The 19234-nt window shown below is 46.6% G+C and overlaps 1 protein-coding gene across 1 annotated transcript in view; it reads left to right on the forward strand.

The window, feature by feature from the left end:
• Positions 1 to 471: 471 nt before the first annotated feature.
• The window catches only part of EML1 (echinoderm microtubule associated protein like 1), a 174635-nt gene continuing 155872 nt past the window's right edge, over positions 472 to 19234 (forward strand). The window contains exon 1 of the mRNA XM_025392377.1: positions 472 to 1530. The gene's annotated coding sequence lies outside the window, so the exon portion shown is untranslated. The remainder of the gene's footprint in view (positions 1531 to 19234) is intronic.

Raw genomic sequence — 19234 nt, forward strand, 5'->3', positions numbered from 1 at the left:
CTGCGCTTAAGACAGAGCTGTGAAAATGCGAAACTCACCCCTGTGGGGTGATTCCTCTCCCTAGGTTTGGACATTGCTCCAAAGCCTGCCTGCTTTTGTCAACTCTCCAAAGCCCTCCAGGCTTTGTTTTGTATTATTTTGTGTAGCATTTGTGTTGTCTGCAGGAGTTTTTTAGGACTTTTATTGCTTTATACTAGAAGTCGAGCAAATGGTTCATGAATCAATACTTGCTTTATTTCATATCTACATATAGCATTAACATAATTCTCATATTTTCTGCTATATTTCACATTTCATTTGAACAATGCTCGTCTCAGTCCCTGCTAAATTGATTTTATGACCCATTAGTGGGTCACAACCCACTGTTTGACCCATGGTGCTCTGATGCTTGGCAGACAAGGAGCAGGTTCTGTGACTGTAAGAGCACCTTGAACGAATAAAATACAAGACTTTCTCCCTTCCCTGTCCATGGTTCAGAAGGCTTTGCATCTTGAACATCCTGGGTGCAGAGCGGTCACAGGCCATCCCCACAGAAATGTTCCTACAGATGGGGTGCGTGACTGTGTTCTCTCCTCCTCCACACCCCTCTGAGGCTTACAGCCACCAAAGCCCACAGTCCTTCAGGACTCAGGCCTCGGGGCTAAACAATGACTCACAGACTTTCACACCTCCCCACACACCCTGCACATGCCAACTTTTTGTTTTGGTAAATAAATACACTCAAAAGTAATGACCATCTACTCTGGCCATCATTATTTCATAAAAGCAAGGCTACTTTATCACCAATGCCAGATGCACAATCTCAGAATAAGCCGAAGTTCTGAAATTAAAATACATTTTATTTCATGACAAACTCCCTCTACATTTTCCTCACTATTCCGTAGACAGGCACTGGGGAGCCTCTCGCACAGCTAGGGCCACCGGAGCCCAGGCTGCAAAGACCCCAGGAGGTCCCAGAATCTACCTGCCTCAGGCCCAGAGAGGGGTGGACGTTGCCCAGGACCTGCCGCTGGAAGAGGAAAAAGGTTTTCCCGTTCTCCCCCAGGCAATTCTCCATCAAAATGCCGTCTGACTACAAAGAGGCAGGCACTTGCTTCTGGATCCCCTCTGCGCTCTACAGAACTCCCGGGTCACGGAGCTCATTTCACTAACTGCAGCCGTCCCCCTGGGGCGCCCCGTCTGCCCTACTTGCCATCACCCAGATGCGCAGGATCTTGTGGCAGAAAGCAGGAGCCTGGATAGGAAGAGGAGCAGCCAGGCTGAGGTGGGCAACGCTTCCCGTCCCTGGCCCTTCCCACGTCCTCAGAGACCTGGGACCTGAGACTCATTAGAGCCTGCATAATGGATGCCTCCTTCTCTCTTCTTGGAAAGCCCCAGCCCATCTTGCTTAATGGCCACGAGGGAAGTGGGATACCAGCGCTCTGCTCATAAAGCCAGCCTCTGCCTCCCCATCTCCCCTTGGAGGAGGGGCAGCTGGGCGGCTCTCACAGGGGAGGCCTGGCCTCTTGTCTTCTGCTTCACGACAGCTGGGTGAGCATCTTCCCCCACTCCCTCCTTCAGTCTGTCCTACTGAGGGGCTGGGGTACTGGGCCAGGCGTGGGGGGTCTCTGAACCACACTTGGGGGTGGGCAGAAAGAGCCTGGGTCAGGAGAAGAGCCCTTGGCAGGACTCCAGGGGAGTCAGGGAAGAAGGGAGGATGACAGAGAGCTCCAAGCAAAGAGTAGAGGGGTTGGAGATGAGAAGCAGGAGTCCAGGCATGGGGGAACTTTGCCGGGCTCTAGAATGACTCTGGTCACAGCGACAGGGTGGCCTTGTGACCTCCACCCTAACCCACATCCACGCTCCTCACCATGTTGTTCTTAGGCACCTCTGGGGCCTGGCAGGGCCCAGAGTCAGCTGGAATACCCTGGTTTGGCCATGGCAATTGTTAACAGATGCAAATGTTTCTGTAATGCCCAGTATTTCTATAATGTTGCCCTATCCTCGATGCCTCCCAAGTGTACCCTTTTTCCTTCCCCCACCCCCCTCCTCTGGGACTCCTCAGACCTCCCCATATCCACCCACTCAAGGGTTCATGCTTGGCACGGCAGGGGCCCTCCAAGCCCCTGCTCTAGCCCTGGCCACATAGGATGCCGCATATTTTCAATAGCTCCACTGGGATAGGCTGGGTGCTCAGTGGCACGGCTGAGCGACGTGTGCACCCTTGAGCGGATGCCCCGCCTGCTGGTGAGGGCCATGCTTGTAGTGCCCTGCAGCCCTAGGGGTAAGGGGCCATTTTCCCATGTCCGTGTGAAGCCTTGAGTAGGGGAGAAGCTTAAGGAAGGAAGGGCAGAAGGAGGGGGTAGTTTGCCAGCATCCTCTTGAATGAGAATGAAAGTTGAGAGTGGAAATTTTAATTGCAAAACCCACTGACAGCTTGACTTTAAGGGAAAAGATGAGCTAAATTTAACCTAGCCAGTTAAAGAGCCAAAAATGCAATTTACTAATTAGCTTAAAATGGAAAGTAGTCCAGTGATCAGAAAAAAGCTTTTCTGTTTTAAAAAAAAAGATACAAAATAGAGTTGATTCCTCTTTTCATACTGACATGCATTTGAATACTGTTATGTAATTAGGAATGCAGTTTGCTGGCGCACTGCCCAGGACACAGAGGCAGAGCATCACAGCCTTCGTGAAAAGTTACAGGAGCCTTGAAACAGGCATAAGGCTATGTCTTCAAGTCAAATCTGTTTCCTAATTACAGAGCATCCAGGAGGGATCCGATCTCTGTTCTCAGGGAGTGCAGAGCTCAGTAGGTGAACTAGGCAAGGCCACAGAGGACTGCCACAGACCTCGATAAGTACTAGGTACTGAGGCGTTCAGAGGAGGGAGATAGGGCCTATGGCAGGGAGGGAAGAGCCGGCTCCCAGAACACTGGCATTTGAGATGAACTTGAGCGGTGGTGACTTGGGAAATGTGGAGCAGCGGGAAGGGACACTTAAGATGTGTGATGGAAAGAGTGAGGCAGACCCAGAGCACAGCAAGTGCTTCACTTCACAGGCAAGTAGGCTGAGGCATGGACGGACGTGACAGATCCCACGCTAGCAAGGTTGACCCGGCACCATGATGGCAGGCCCATGGGCTGGGCTTACTCCTCATGCCGGGCAACAGGGAACCCAGGGGCTTTTGATCTGGAGAATGATTGTGTTAGAGTTGTGTTTTAGAGACTGGCCCAGCCGCCATGTGGAAGTTGCGTTTTCATGACTATGATATGTATTTTACTTCACATGATTTTTGCACCAATTTGAAAGGCGTGCCTAAGACATGCATACAACTTATTAGCTTCTTCTCTCCTTTGTGTAATGACAGTATTGGGAGAGCAATTCAAGGTCATTTCAAGGACCTTGAATAAAACATTTTGTAGATTCATCCAGGACCCATTATAAGAATATTAATAGTTTTGACACAAGAATAATATTTAGAGAAGGAGGATTTTCACAGCACAGTTTCATGATACAGTTTATGTTTATATTGTTCCAACTAAAACATGATTTTTCAAAACTAAGGCTATTTTTTAAGAATATTTTCCAGTATTTTAAAATGGTGCAATAAAATGTCCTACAAGAAAAAATGAAATCTTAGCAGGTAACACAGCCATTCATAGATTAAATATATAGAAGAGATTCTCCTCAGAGCCCTTACAGATGAAGTTGAAAGGAAGCAATTCTATTTGTTATAAATGGAGGAAATATCAACACCTGTGAAACTGGCCGGGCATGGGGCTCATGCCTATAATCCCAGCATTTTGGGAGGCCAAATTGGGTGGATCACCTGAGGGGTTGGGAGCTCAAGACCAGCCTGGCCAATATAGTGAAACCCTGCCTCTACTAAAAATACACAAAATTCCTGGCTAACTCGGTGAAACCCCGTCTCTACTAAAAATACAAAAAATTAGCCGGGCGTGGTGGCGGGTGCCTATAGTCCCAGCTACTCGGGAGGCTGAGGCAGGAGAATGGCGTGAACCCAGGAGGTGGAGCTTGCAGTGAGCCGAGATCACACCACTGCACTCCAGCCTGGGTGACAGAGCGAGACTACGTCTCAAAAAAAAAAAAAGAAAGAAAAGAAAGAGGCCGGGCGCAGTGACTGACGCTTGTAATCCCAGCACTTTGGGAGAGCGAGGTGGGTGGATTACAAGATCAGGAGTTCGAGACCAGCCTGACCAACATGGTGAAACCCTGTCTCTACTAAAAATACAAAAATTAGCCGAGCGTGTGGCGTGTGCCTGTAATCCTAGCTACTCAGGAGGCTGAGGCAGGAGAATTGCTTGAACCTGGGAGGTGGAGATTGCAGTGAGCTGAGATTGCACCACTGCACTCCAGCCTGGGCAACAGAGCAAAACTCCATCTCAGAAAACAAAAACCAAAACCAAAACCAAAACCAAAACCAAACAGTTCTACAAGGCTTAAGACAAAGAAGTTGCAGTTCCCTCCCCTCATTTCCCATACCACCCCTAGTGTTCTTCCCTCCTCCAGGAAGCAGTTACCACTTCCGAATATGTTATCCTTGCCTTTCGGTATGCCTTTACCTTTCTTTCTTTTTTTGTTTGTTTTTGTTTGTTTGTTTGAGAGGAGTCTTGCACTGTCACCCAGGCTGCAGTGCAGTGGCACGATCCTGGCTCACTGCAACCTCTGCATCCCAGGTTCAAGCGATTCTCCTGCCTCAGCCTCCCTAGTAGCTGGAATTACAGCTGCTTGCTACCGTGCCCAGCTAATTTTTGTATTTTTAGTAGAGACGGGGTTTCACCATGTTGACCAGGCTTGTCTCAAACTCCTGACCTCAAGCAATCCGCCCACCTCGGCCTCCAAAAATGCTGGGATTAGAAGCATAAGCCACCACGCCCACTGCCTTTACCTTTCTTGAAATAACATGTATATACTGCTACTTCCTGATTGTCCAAGTCCAAGCATTTTTGTGGGGGGATTTGTTTTGTTTTGCTTTTTGTTTTGAAACAGGCTCATGCTCTGTTGCCCAGGTTGAGGCTTGCTGCAGTGATCCTCTCCCTTCAGCCTCCTGAGCAGCTGAGACTGTAGGCACACACCACCATGCCTGGCTAATTTTTGCCTTTTTATTTTATTTTATAGAGACAGGGTCTCACTATGTTGCCAAAGCTGGTCTTCAACTCCTGGGCTCAACTGCCTCAGCCTCATAAAGTGTTAGGATTACGGGAATGAACCACCAATTTGAAAGGCACCAATTTAAAAAGGTCTGGGACAGGCATTTTTTAACCTGCTAATGTTCCACCAGGAAGATGAAGATTTAGTTCTCACTCACATCGTTTACTCCATACTCACATGTGGATACATACCCTTCCTCTTCCTAATACAGTCATGTCAGAATTTTAAAATTTGGCCAGTATGTGGTTATATTACTATGACTATGAAACACTACTCAAAGTTAAGCCATATTGTGTGATTGAATTTCCTTTCTTAGAATTTTTTTTTGTTTTTCCTGTAGTAAATTACTGTCTTCTATTTTCTATGTATCATTCACTAAGTTATCCCCAACTATTCTGCCTTATATGCAGATCTCTTTCTGACAGCTTTTAATTTCAGCTTCTTGATGGCATTTCTCCAGAGCCTCTGTTCTCCCACTGCAGTCTGGACTGGCTGCCTGTTAGCATGATTGTTACTGTCCATCCACTTCCTGGGAATTCCTTTTATTTCTCTCCTGTGTTGATTCCTTGTTTTCTGAATCCCATGTAATTTTTCTTGGCAACTCCCTCATTTTGGTGGAGCACATCCTGCAGTAGCTTCCTGAGAAAGGAGGCACAGAAGAGCTAAGTTTCTGAGATCTCGTGTGACTAGAAATGTCTTTATTCCACTTGCACACATGATTTGATGGTGCATCTGGGTCTTTAATTACAGGTTAAAACAATTTTTCCCTCAAAAATTTATTCTTTGCATTTATCTGTTGTTTTCTAGCTCATATCATTACTGTTTAGAAATCCAATGTCATTCTAATTCTTAATTCTTTGTCTGAGACTGTTGTTTCTCTCTGGAAGCTTTTTGAATGTTTTCCTATCCTCAATGTTCTAAAACATTTGGTGCATATAATATCTGATGGATATAACATTTGCTGGGTATAAATAACATTTAGTGGTGGTATTTTGTTTTGTTTTTCCTCCAATGTGCTGGGCACTCAGGCTCTTTCAATCTAGAAATTCATGTGTCATGTTTCTTCGTTTTGGAAAATTTTCTTGAATTGTTTCTTTGATGATTTCCCTTCCTCTATTTTCTTCATTTCTCTCTTCCTGAAACTTGTTATTCAGATGCTGAACTTCCCAATATGATATCCCATTTTTTTCTTCCTGTATTATGTGTAGCTTTGTCTTTTTTGTTCTATTTTTCTGGGAGATTTCTTCAACTCTATCAGTAGACATTGCTGTGGGGATTGTATTTCTATAACCATATTTTTAATTTTCAAAGACATTTTATCATCTAATTTTATAAATAGCATTCTTGTTTTGTGGATGCAATAACTTTGACCTATTAGGATATAAATAATAGTTTTATTTCCTTCTGTTCTCTGTGTTGTCTATTTCCTCATACCCCCTCATTCTACCGTTTTTTGTGACTTTTATATTTTCTCAAATGTTCAGATTCTTGGCTCTCCATTAAAATCTTAGAGGGGGAACATTCAAACACTACCTGCAAGCCCTGAGTCTACAGATGAGACCTGTCAACAGGCGAACTTCACTCTATTTCCCAACCTGCCCAACCTCTAGGTCTTTCCACAAGACTTTGTTATATTCCCTAAGAAAGGTCCTTCTACTCTCTTGCCTGGACAGCAGACGCCTGGCTGCCAATTTTCTGCAAGCTGAGGGTGGGAAGGAGCTGGGGTGAGGTATCATCGTTCAGCATCAGGCTATCATTTATTTGCCATCTTCAGGATGCTTCCCCTCCCCTCTGGTATGCCTTTGTGTAGAGAACCCCTTGGTTCACCTATTTAACAGATTGAAACTCCAATCTTCACAGGGAGAGGAAGGAGACTGGGGAGGAATCTATCTGCTTCTGTCTTAGTCACCTTGGGCTGCCATAGCAAAATACCATAGACCACAGACTGGGTGGCTCAAACAACAGAAATGTATTCTCAGTATTCCGGAGGCTTGATGTCTAGTCAGGGTGCCAGCATGGTTGGTTCCTGGTGAGGGCTCTCTTCCTGGCTTGCAGACTGCCACCTTCTTGCTGTGTCCTCACATGGCAGAGAGAAAGCAAGAAATATATATCTCTCGCTCCCTTTTTATAAGGTCACCAATCCTAACAGATCAGGGCCTCACCCTTAAGACCTCATTTAACCTTAATTACTTCCTAAAGGACCCATCTCTAAATACAGTCACATTGGGGGTTGGGTTTTCAGTGTATGAATTTGGAAGGGAGCACAGTTCGATCCACAGCAGTTTCTTAAGCACACCCTCTTGTGCCCCTACCATGAGAGGTACCTGGTCCTGCCCATTCCTAAGCCTTTGGGGGTTCTCTGTGGGGGAAGTAGGTTGCTCCTTGGCTGCCCACCCTTGCTGCCTTTGAGTTCAGCTTGTCTGGGGCAGATGAGACTGTATCTCCCCTTTTCCTATTTTCCAGTTTGAAGTGGTATGGAGGTTGTTTCTCTTCCATCCTCTCTGTCCTGTGGGTATGAGGAGCCGAGGCAAACTCAATACTCCAGGCACCACCTTTCCCTGGAAAGGCACTGCTAGAGCTTCCTGTTAACAAGAATGCTTATGTTGCCAAGAAGTGGTCATGTGCTGCATCATGATGAGTGGGTCAGTGATGGACTGCACGTATAATGGTGGCCCCGTAAGGTTATGACACTGTATTTTTAGTATACGTTTTATTTGTTTAGAGATGTTTACATTCACAAATACTTACCATTGTATTATAGTGGCCTACGATATTCAGTACAGCAACCTGTCATGCAGGTTTGCAGCCTAGGAGCAATGGGCTGTACCATGTAGCCTAACTGTGTAGTGGGCTGTACCATCTAGGCTTGTGTAAGTGCACTCTACGATGCTCGCACAACAATGAAATTGTGTAACAGCATAGTTCTTAGGACGTATCCCGTCGTTAAGCAACACCTGTGTTTGTAGAGTGAATGGTTGAAGCCTCACATTTCCTGTGGCATTTCATCTACCTCATCCTTTAACCTTCCTCTCCCGGGTGATGAAGCATCTCTCTTTCTTTCCAAGGACACCCGCCCCCGCCCCCGTATAGTGCTTGGGTCCAGCTCAGTTCTCTGGATGCCTGTTCCACTGGCTGCCTCCCTTCTCCTTGACTCGTCCCCAGCTTCTAATTCTTTCCTCCTCCCATGTAGCGTGCTTGGCTCTTCCCCTCCTGACACCACCCCCTCAGGTGGGTTTCCCAGTGCCTTTCTCCTCCCCCACCACCTGTTTCCTAGCCAGGTCTAGCCCTAAGGCCCTGCCCTTGCTCATGGGGGGTGCCTCCCATGCTGCATAGCATCCTCACTGCTAAGGCCATGCCCTCCCCCTGCACTCACTTCCTGATTCCCACACCGCCCGCCACTCCTGCCCTCTAGACCCCAGATCCTCCCTTGGCTTCTTCTGCATCAGCAGTGTGGTCTGGGGGGCCAGCTCCCCACCCCACGGCTGGGAGGATGGCTGCCAGCCCAACCCAGGCTCACACTACCTCACCTGGAACAGGTCCCACTAGTTTTGTCTTCATGCCTCATGTTCCCTGGCCCAGGTATGTACACTTCTCATCAGTCTTCCTGAAGCACAGTTCTAATTCTGTGGCTTCCAAGGGGCTCCCATTGCCCATAGACTAAGCCCAGCCCATTAGTGTGGAGTCCCAGGCTTGCTGCAATGGGGCCAGATGCCTTCAGTTTGAGCTCCCTGTCCCCTCTTTGATGTTAACAGAGCTGGGTGTCTCATCAGTTTCCAGACATACTGAGTATGCATTTCTAGCCTCTTTCCCGCCTCCTCTCCATACCTGTCATCTCCCAGACCCATTAAGGCTGGAGGTATGCTCCCCTGCTTTTGACTTCTGGACTCCTCAGTTCGCCACTGCCCCGGGGGTTCAGTAATTCCCATGTGTCTATTGGTCCCAAACCCAAGCAACAAACACTTTCCAAATATGCCTTGCGGGGCAAGCACAGCTAAACCTGGGTCTGTACCCACAGCAGGAGGCCTGCGGCCCCACCCTATCGTAGGGAACTGTTATCCTACCTGTCCCCAGCCAGGGTGTCAGCTTGCATGCTCCGGTAGAATCTGCCCTTCCCCAAGCCCTCCACCCCCACCAGCTCTCTTATTGCATCTTCCGTTGAAGAGGTGGCTGCTCAAAGCAGAAAAGTGAGGGTTTGGGCCTGACAGGCCTGGATTTAAATCCCAGCTCTACCATTTACCAACGTCGTGACCTCGGGCCAGGCCCCTGCCCCTCTGGTCCTGGTGTGGGCAGCACCAGCTAGGCTTGCAGCAGGGACTGGAGCCAGCACCTGATGGTGACTGAGGGCCTGTGTGAGTGTAACCTGCAGGGTGTTTGCTCCCCTCTGGGCTGTGAGACCCTCGGGCATGGGATGGTGCATTGTTCCCCACTGTGTCTCCTGTTCCTGGCATAGCAGGGGTACTCAGTGTGGTGAAATGTGTGAGCCCAGGGTCAGTTCTCAGCAACTGTCTGTGATGAAGAACCGGTGACCAAGCCCGTAAGGGAGTTAGGGGAGCAACTTCTTATCGAGTTGACTTCCAGAAGGACGCTGAGGACCTTTGCCCGACTCTCTGGTGTATCTGGAGTCCTGGGACCATGGCAAAAATACGTGCAAGAGTTCCTGCACCCTCCATTAATTAGGAAGAAGTGCAGCATCTCTAGAACACCAGGATGCAAAAGCCTGTGAAGGAGATGATGGGAGGGGACCAGGCAAGCCTCAGTAGTGGGCCTTTTCCTGAACGTTCCTGATACAAATCCAGGTTTCTGAACATTTCTTTTTATTTCTTGTAACTTTGATATTGTCAGGCAGCTTATGATAGCATTTGAAGCATAACCTGTATCAATCTAGATAATCTTCTTTCAATGCACACTATGGAAAGATTCTAAATCTTTATTAACTAGGATGGCCATACAATTTCTCATCCAAACCAGAATACTTTCCTGAGTTAAAGGGGTAATTTTTTTTTTTTAGACAGAGTTGCTCTGTCACCCAGGCTGGAGTGCAGTGACGTGATCTTGGCTCACTGCAACCTCCACCTCTTGGGTTCAAGCGATTCTCCTGCTTCAGCCTCCTGAGTAGCTGGGACAACAGGTGTGTGCCTCCACGCCAGGCTAATATTTGTATTTTTAGTAAAGAAGTGGTTTCACCACGTTGGCAGGATGGTCTCGATCTCCTGACCTCGTGATCTGCCCTCCTCGGCCTCCCAAAGTGCTGGGATTATAGGCGTGAGTCACTGTGTCTGGCCTCAAAGGAGTACTATTAATGAGCACCCAGGACAAAGGCCTAAACCCGGCTGTCCCAGGCCCTCTGGGATGAGTGGTTGCTCTAATATTAGCTTATTTGCTCTGTGGTTAGCCTGTGGCATGCCAGGAATTGCCATAAAACCTTACAGGCAACACAATGGAGTGAATGAACAAAATGCCCTGGAAATCCCATTGATTGGTGGAGATGCTACAGTTGGAAATTCATTTGTAATCTACTGTGGTGTCTGCACTATTGTATGAATTAGAGACAATTACAACATCAAGTTTCCTAAATGCAAGTACTTTTTCTTTTCTTTTCTTTTTTTTTTTTTTTGAGACAGGATCTTGCTTTGTCGCCCAGGCTGCAGTGCAGTGGCATGATCACAGCTCACTATAGCCTTGACCTCTCAGGCTCAAGCAATCTTCCCACCTTTCAGCCCTCTGAGTAGCTGGGACCACAGGCACATGCTACCATGCTTGGCTAATTTTCGTGTTTTGTATAGAGACAAGTTTTCAACATGTTACCCAGGCTGGTCTCAAACTCCTGGGTTCAAGGGACCTACCTGCCCACCTTGGCCTCCTCAGGTGCTGGGATAACAGGTGTAAGCCACTGTGCCTGGCCTGCAAGGACATTTTAAAAATAATTAGCCAAGCAAATATTGCTTTTAATTTACCACTTCAGATACTTCAAAATATGTAAATTCTTTTGCTAGAGTCCAATCATTAGGAACACTTTTGGGTAAATAGCCTACTGGGTTTCTTAGATAATAGAGTTGTCATATCCATTTGAACTATTAACAGATTATCTGTGGAAGGGTCTGAAGTTCATGATTCTGCAGTGTTGACATTGTGTAATAGGATAATGAAGCTGTAGAGGCCCTTGATAAGGCCGTCTTTATCACATAGTGCTGTTTCTCAGCCAGTGCCTCTCCCCCATCCCAGCCCATCCAGGCCCGATGACACAAGGGAAAACAAGGAGCTGGCTTTGCCAGGCTGACAATGTCTCGCCTTCATAAGATAAGCTGTAGAAATGCATCCCTGTGTGAGGCTCCCAGCCAGGGGCATGGCCAGGGAGCTCACAGACTGAGTGGAAAGACATTTCCAACAGCAGGAATCTCACAACCAAAGCCCCAGGGGCAGACAATTGTGGGGTGTTTGGGAAATGAAAAGCAGAGGGATTGACAGGGGCCAAAGAACCGGAAGAATTAGGGGAGCCATGAAGGACCCCGAAAGCCAGTCTGCATGGTTAGGACTTCGCTCTGCAGGCTTTTTTTCTTTTTCTTTTTCTTTTCTTTTTTTTTTTTTTCAAATGGAGTTTCACTCTTGTTGCCCAGGCTAGAGTGCAATGAATGGCATGATCTCGGCTCACTGCAACCTCCACCTCCCAGGTTCAAGCAATTCTCCTGCCTCAGTCTCCCCAGTAGCTAGGATTACAAGCACATGCCACCACGACTGGTTAATTTTTTTAGTAAAGACGGGGTTTCACCATGTTGGCCAGGCTGGTCTCGAACTCATGACCTCAGGTGATCCACCTGCCTTGGCCTCCCAAAGTGCTGGGATTACAGGCGTGAACCACTGCGTCCAGCCTCCTTTTTCTCTAATAAGGAGAATAATCTTAACACTGGGAGGGATAGAAGAAACATCCCTGGGGAAAAATTGCCAAGAGCCTAAGAAAGGCAAGAGATGGCAAGAGACTGTTCGGTTACTGTGAATACATTCTCCAGGCCTCAGCAAGCCAGCTCTAATTTTGCCAGATGGGAGTCGCAGAAAACTGGGAAGGGAAAAAAGGTCATAAGTTTCCAAAAAGCAGAAAAAGTTGGATTCTGGAAAATACAGATGATACATTTGATATTAATATTGGTTCTGAGCAAGAATTTTCACAGATCTTTGAAGAGCTAGTGTGTAAACACTTGGAAGGAAAAGTGGCGCCTGAGAGCCAAACCAACCTCGTTCCCTCTTTTTCTGTGTTACCAGACCAAATTTACAAAGCAATGGCGAAGCTCCTTCACAAAATCCTGTGGACAGTGAAGAAGAAAATAGGCTGGGTGAACGAACGGTTGGGGTGATTTCATTTTTAGACAGGTATTTCCAAAGCACTGAGAAACAGATCAATAGAGATGTGGCTGGGCAGGCATCCAGTGCCATATACAGGACTCTGCACCCCTCCCGCACTGCTAACCTGGTGATCAATTATAAGGACGAAGGAGACATTGAAGGGTGCATTATGGCACATTCACTGCTATGACAATGCCAGATTTAAGAGTTTACAAGATTTTGGTTGGCTAAAATGGACAGAAGCCAACAAAATGGCATTTAACAAGGGTAAAGATAAATCTTGTCATTCGATTTTTAAAATATCAATTAGCTCAGTACAGGATGGAGAAGATCCAATAGCAGTTCATTTTTAAAAGACTGATAGGTTTATAATTGACCGCAAGTTCAACAGGGAGCCTACAGTCCACATCCTGGCTGCTCAAAAAAAACACAAAAAACAAAAAAACAAAACAAAAAAAAACAATACACGCTTCAGTTGCATCAATAGAATTATAATATTCAAGTTACTAAAGGGAAATGCCACCCAAGTCGGAGTGCTCTGAGGTTACTGTATGCTGTTCTGAGTACCTGAATCTTCAGGATTCAGGATAAAAGGATCTGGTTGGGTGGGATGGACATCTCTCCAGACAAGGGGTCTAGAAACAATGTCACATGATGGACAGGGAAGAAATGGAGAATGTTACCCTGGAGAAGATGTGGGTTCTCTTCCAGGCATTTGAAAGCCTATCATGTGTAATGGGCAACCACTTTTGTCCAGAGTTCATTTGTTCACTCAGCATTTACTCACTGCCAACTACTTTCAATCTTGTGTCAAGCATGACAGGCATTAGGGGCATATAATCTCCCAGGAGAGACAGACTTGTACACAAGTTCCCACAAGGCAAAGCAGATTGGCACAAGGGCAGATGTACTCATGACTGCAGAGGCCCTGCTGATGGCGCAGCTCCTACCCTGGCAGGCAGGGGAGGTGGGCACTCAGGACTAGGGCACAGCACTGGCCAAGGTTCAAAGCCTTCAAGTGCACGGCACGTCTGAGAGTCGTGAAGTGGAGTTTTTGGAGAGCACAGTGGGGCAGGGGGGTGTTGAATGCCAAAGATGGCATTTGCAGCAGCAGCGCAGATAGACTTGAAGTTCATGCCAAGATGTTTGCACTTAATATGGTAGGCAGCAGAGAATGAGAGAACATCAGTTAGCGCCTCTTTGGGTAAGTTAACCCTGGAGTAATGAAGCAGGGCTGGGTAAACCAGGACACAGGCTACTGTTGCAACGTTCCAGAGGAGATAGAAGCCAGAACCAGGTCAGAGAGAGATGAAATTGACCAGACAAAAGTAGGATTGGTGAAGAATGCTTTGGCAAGGGCAATTTAGGATGAAAATAAACAACAATCTTTTTAATAATTGGAGTGCTTCAGAACTGAAAGGGGCAGAGTGACCATTTGTCAGGGATGCTGTAGAAACGACAGCTGCATCAGCAAATGGGTTGGAGACCACAGAGTTGAATGTTCCCTTATGGTTGTCAGAATCAGTGATTACCTCTCATTTCATAGAGTAACAATTTTATCATGAGAAGCTAAATTTTATGTTTTAATATGAGTAGTGAATGGTGCCGCATCTGTGATCTGTGGAATAGCCAATTCTTGACTCTGAGATTCTTTTTTTTTTTTTTTTTTTTTTTTGAGACAGAGTCTTACTCTTGTTGCCCAGGCTGGATTGTGGTGGGCACGATCTTGGCTCACTGCAACCTCTACCTCCTGGGTTCAAGCGATTCTCCTGCCTCAGCCTCTTGAGTAGCTGGGATGACATCCTGTCATCCACCATGCCACCATGCCACCACCACGCCTGTCTAATTTTTGTATTTTTAGTAGAGATGGGGTTTCACCATGTTGGCCAGGCTGATCTCGAACTCCTGACCTCAGGTGATCCGCCTGGCTCAGCCTCCCAAAGTGCTGGGATTCCAGGCGTGAGCCACCACACCCGGATTGACTCTGAGATTCTATACTAACTGTACTGATCTGCTCAGACTCCCTTAAGAATGTGCCACCAGCTGGAGGCCTGAAACAACAGGAATTTATTTTCTCACAGTTCTGGAGGTCAGAAGTCTAAAACCCAGGTGTGGGCAGGGCTGGATCCTTCTGTGGCCCCTCTCCTTGGCTTGCAGGTGGCTGCCTCCTCCCCGTGTCTTCACTTTATCTTCCCTCTGTGTGCATCTCTGTCCAAATTTCTCCTTCTTATAAGGACACCAGTCATATTGGATTCGGGCCCAGCCTAATGCCCTCATTTTAACTTGATTACATCTGTAAAGGCCCCATCTTCAAGTAAGGTCACATTCTGAGGTCCTGGCGGTTAGGACTTCAACAGATTAATTTTTTGGAGGACACAATTAAGCCCATGACATTAACTGAAGGTCAACTTTTCTCTGCTCTTAGAGTAAAACCAGAAGCCCCTGACAGGCTCTCCAAGGTCCCATCCAAGCAGGCCTCCCGATCTCCTACCACAGCTTGCTTGACGTGGTCACCCACCCCTTGTTCTGCCCATGGCTGTTCTGGTAGCTTCTTTTCCTCTTTAGTCCAGTTCAGAGCCTCAGAAATAATTTGAAATCCTTCCACCTAGCTTTGTTCCTTGGTGCTTATAATTTGTATTTATACGTTTATCTGTACAATTATTATATGTCCGAATGTCTCTTAGATTGTGACCGTGACCAGGCCGGGCGTGTTGGCTCAAGCCTGTAATCCCAGCACTTTGGGAGGCCGAGACGGTTGGATCACAAGGTCAGGAGATCGAGACCATCCTGGCTAACACGGGGAAACCCCGTCTCTACTAAAAAATACAAAAAACTAGCCGGGCGAGGTGGCGGGCGCCTGTAGTCCCAGCTGCTCGGGAGGCTGAGGCAGGAGAATGGCGTGAACCCAGGAGGCGGAGCTTGCAGTGAGCTGAGATCCGGCCACTGCACTCCAGCCTGGGTGACAGACCGAGACTCCGTCTCAAAAAAAAAAAAAAAGATTGTGACCGTGACCCACAACAAGAAATGGCTTGTATTATATATCGCAACTCAGCACACGTAGGTACCCTTTAAGTAAAGACCAATGTTTCCAGCACAAATACTCGTTCTTACTATGCTCAGTGCACTCCAAAATTGTCTATTCCATTTCATGTTAAAGACTGTGTTAGAATATACACAACAGCCAGGCATGGTGGTGTGTGTCTGTAGTTTCAGCTGCTTGGGAGGCTGAGGAGGGAGGATCCCTTGAGCCCAGGAGTTGGAGGCTCTAGTGTGCTCTGACTGCACTTGTGAATAGCCACTGCACTCCAGCCTGGGCAACATATGGAGACTATAAAATATCTCCCTAATATGTGTGTGTATGTGTGTGTACACACGACATAAAAGTCACCATTGTAACCATCTTTAAGTGCACAGTTATAAAGCATGAGGATATTCACATTGTTCTTCTACCAACATCACCATTCATCTGCAGAACTTTTTCATCATTCCAAACTGAAACTCTGTGCCCATTAAGCACTCACTTCCTATTCCTCCCTCTCCCCAGCCTTCACTTTCTGTCTCTGTGAATTTGAAAACCCTAAGCACTTCATGTAAGTGGAGTCCTAGAATATTTGTGCTTTTGGGGACTGGTTTATTTCACGCTGCATAGTGTCTTGATACATTCTGATAGCATGTATCACAATTCCCTTCCTTTTTAGGATGAAATAAGATTCCACTCTATGGATGGACCACATTTTGTTTAACCATTCATCCATCGGTACTCAGGTTGCTCCCACCTCTTGGCTATTGTGAATAATGCTGCTATGAACATGGGTGTACAAATATCTGTCCAAGTCCCTGCTTTCAACTCTTCTGAGTATCCAGAAGTGGAATTTGCTATTTCTTTCTTTCTTTTTATTTTTTTTGAGACAGCATCTCGCTCCATTATCCAGGATAGAGTGCAGTGGCATGATCTCGGCTCATTGCAACCTCCACCTCCTGGGTTCAAGTGACTCTCATGCCTCAGCCCCCTGAGTAGCTGGGACTACAAGTGCCTACCACCATGCCTGTCTAATTTTTGTATTTTTAGTAGAGATGGGGTTTCACCATGTTGGCCAGCTGGTTTCGAACTCCTGACCTCAGGTGATCCATCCGCCTCAGCTTCCCAAAGTGCTGGAATTACAGGCATAAGCCATCATGCCTGGCCTCTATTTCATTTGGAAACTTGCCAATTATGACTCTTTAATTGACTTCATGGCCACCTGCAGTTTGGAAGGCACTGTGTTCTATGTGCTACATTCCCAGCCCCAAGCATAGGGCCTGGCACTGTGTAACTATTTTTGGAAGAGTGTTGGATTAAACAATAGATGCACAAGGCTGCACATTTCTGGGTGATTTTTAAAAATTGCCTTTCTATGAATAAAGGCTACAGAGCTCTCACTTTCCTTTCTCTTTTTCACACGTTGTACAAATGCTGCTATTAATTCCACTGAACATTGTGGTTATATTGTCCTAGAGAGTATACATCATTTATTACAATGACAACATTTTTGCAGCTCAGGCTATAAATTATCTCACAATGATGTGGAATATCAGTCTGTTAAAATGTTTAGGCAAAAACATCACACATTATTAGTTTTCAGAGATTTTTCTTGAACTTTCCCCACAGATCTTTTTTAATGCTGTGTAGATTATACCTAATTGACTTAACATGCATATCATTGCAATTATTCTAAATTTAGCTTTTTTTAGAGTAAGATTTTACCATTGTGGGAAAAACATAGCTGTTTAATACTCTAGGTTAAGAGAGTAATGACGATCTTTATCATCTCAAAAGAAAGTGGACTGAGTTCTTAATTGTCTTATTTGTAACTTTACTCTAGTGGAAATAATATCTTCTAAGAAAATCTCCAGCTCAATTTGGCAGCTGAAGTTTTAAATATATGTCTCCTTTCCCATGTCTAAATTGTGACCACCAAATATTACAACATTAAATATAAGTAATGCTAACATTCTTTTTTCTTTTTGAGATGGGGTCTCATTCTGTTGCCCAGGCTGGAGTTGAGCTTTGCCCCAGCTGCACTGTATGGAGGGCAGTGGTGCAATCACAGCTCACTGCAGCCTCAACCTCCTGGGCCCAAGTGATCCTCTCACCTCAGCCTCCCAAATAACTAGGACTACATGCACACACCACCACATTTGGCTTTAAAGAAAACCATCTTCTAATTATTCATGATTACTACTTCCTTTTCAAATTCAGAAATGCCAATCATCCAACATATCCTAAAGTATAAAACTGCAAAGTGGAGTAGAGAGAGCATGAACACTGGAGTAGACAGAGGAAAGATGGGAAATGAGGATGATGAAATGGGCATCTGGGTGTTAAGTTTCACCCTTTGAAAGCCCCTTCTCCATAGCACCTACCTCTCACCTTAGAGAGGCAGAGTACCCACCTGTGCCATGCGGGGGCAAGGGGACACTTTACCTGGCCCTCTGCCAACTATCTTTGGTCCCTCCCATTTCCTTTCCCTGCCAAAGTTTTCTTTCTTTCTTTTTTTATTTTTTTTATTTTTGGTGACAGGGTCTTACTCTGTCATCTAGGCTGGAGTGCAGGGGAATGATCTTGGCTCACTGCAACCTCTACCTCCTGAGCTCAGGTGATTCTCCCACCTCAGCTTCCCAAATAGCTGGGACTATAGGTGCACACCACCATGTCCGGCTAATTTTTTGTAGAGACGGGGTTTCTCATGTTGCCCAGGCTGGTCTTGAACCCCTGAACTCAGGCAATCCGCCCACCTCGGCCTCCCAAAATGCTAGAATTATAGGCATAAGCCCAGGGTTCAGCCTCCCTGCCAAAGTGTTCTAACATGTATGTACATGCCCTCTCCCTTTGATATCCACCAACCTATTGCATCGCCAGGGCACTCCAGGTCCCCTGGGAACCCTCTGCCACCAGACAGGAGAGCTTTACCCCAGCCTCATCCTCCTTGACCCTTCCTGCAGAGAACTCTATGCAAATGCCCACTGGAAGCTCTCTGTACTCTTAGCTTAGAGAGACAATGTCCTCTGCTGATTCTCCTGCCTCTAACCGTTGTTCCTTCGGAATGTCCTTCTCTCTCCTTTGTTGAGGCTATGCCCCAGCCCCTGTCCGATTTTCCGTTCTCTTCTTTAGAGACTTCAGTTACAATCCCTTTGCTGACAACTCCCAAATCTCAATTCTTTCTCTCTAGTTGCTACAGGGCACTTCTAATTGGAGGCTGTGCTGTCCTCGCTTGACCTTCCTGTCTTTCCAGCTGTACGGTCCTATGGCAACTTCCCTCTGGCCCGCCCTTGGTGCCTCACTTCTGGAGCACTGCAGACATCCTGGGCTGTTCCAGCCACAGGCCGCGGCCCCTGCAGCCCAGTCAGCAGGCAGACCCAGCTCCCTGACACAGCTCTCATCAGTGGCCTGCCTGCATGACCCCTCCAAGCATCCCTCATCTCCCAGCAGGTCTGGTTCAGGCTCCTCTGCAGCTCTTGGGGCCTCTCTTACCTGGCCCCTTGCCCTCAGTCCAGTCTTATTTCCCACTTGTCTGCACAATGTCTGCAGGCACCTTTCCTTCTTTCCTCACTAGCACTGTCCTCCATCCACCAAGTCACAGTCAAACCCGCAGCACCTGCGGCCCTTCAGCCTCCACCCACAATGCATCTTCCCAATTAACAATCCTGCCAGGACAGGGATAAGGTCTTTTTTTTTTTTTTTTTTTTTTTTTTTTTTTTTTTTTTTTTTT

The sequence above is a fragment of the Theropithecus gelada genome, chromosome 7b, assembly GCF_003255815.1.
Source record: "Theropithecus gelada isolate Dixy chromosome 7b, Tgel_1.0, whole genome shotgun sequence".
In the NCBI taxonomy this organism is placed as follows: domain Eukaryota; kingdom Metazoa; phylum Chordata; class Mammalia; order Primates; family Cercopithecidae; genus Theropithecus; species Theropithecus gelada.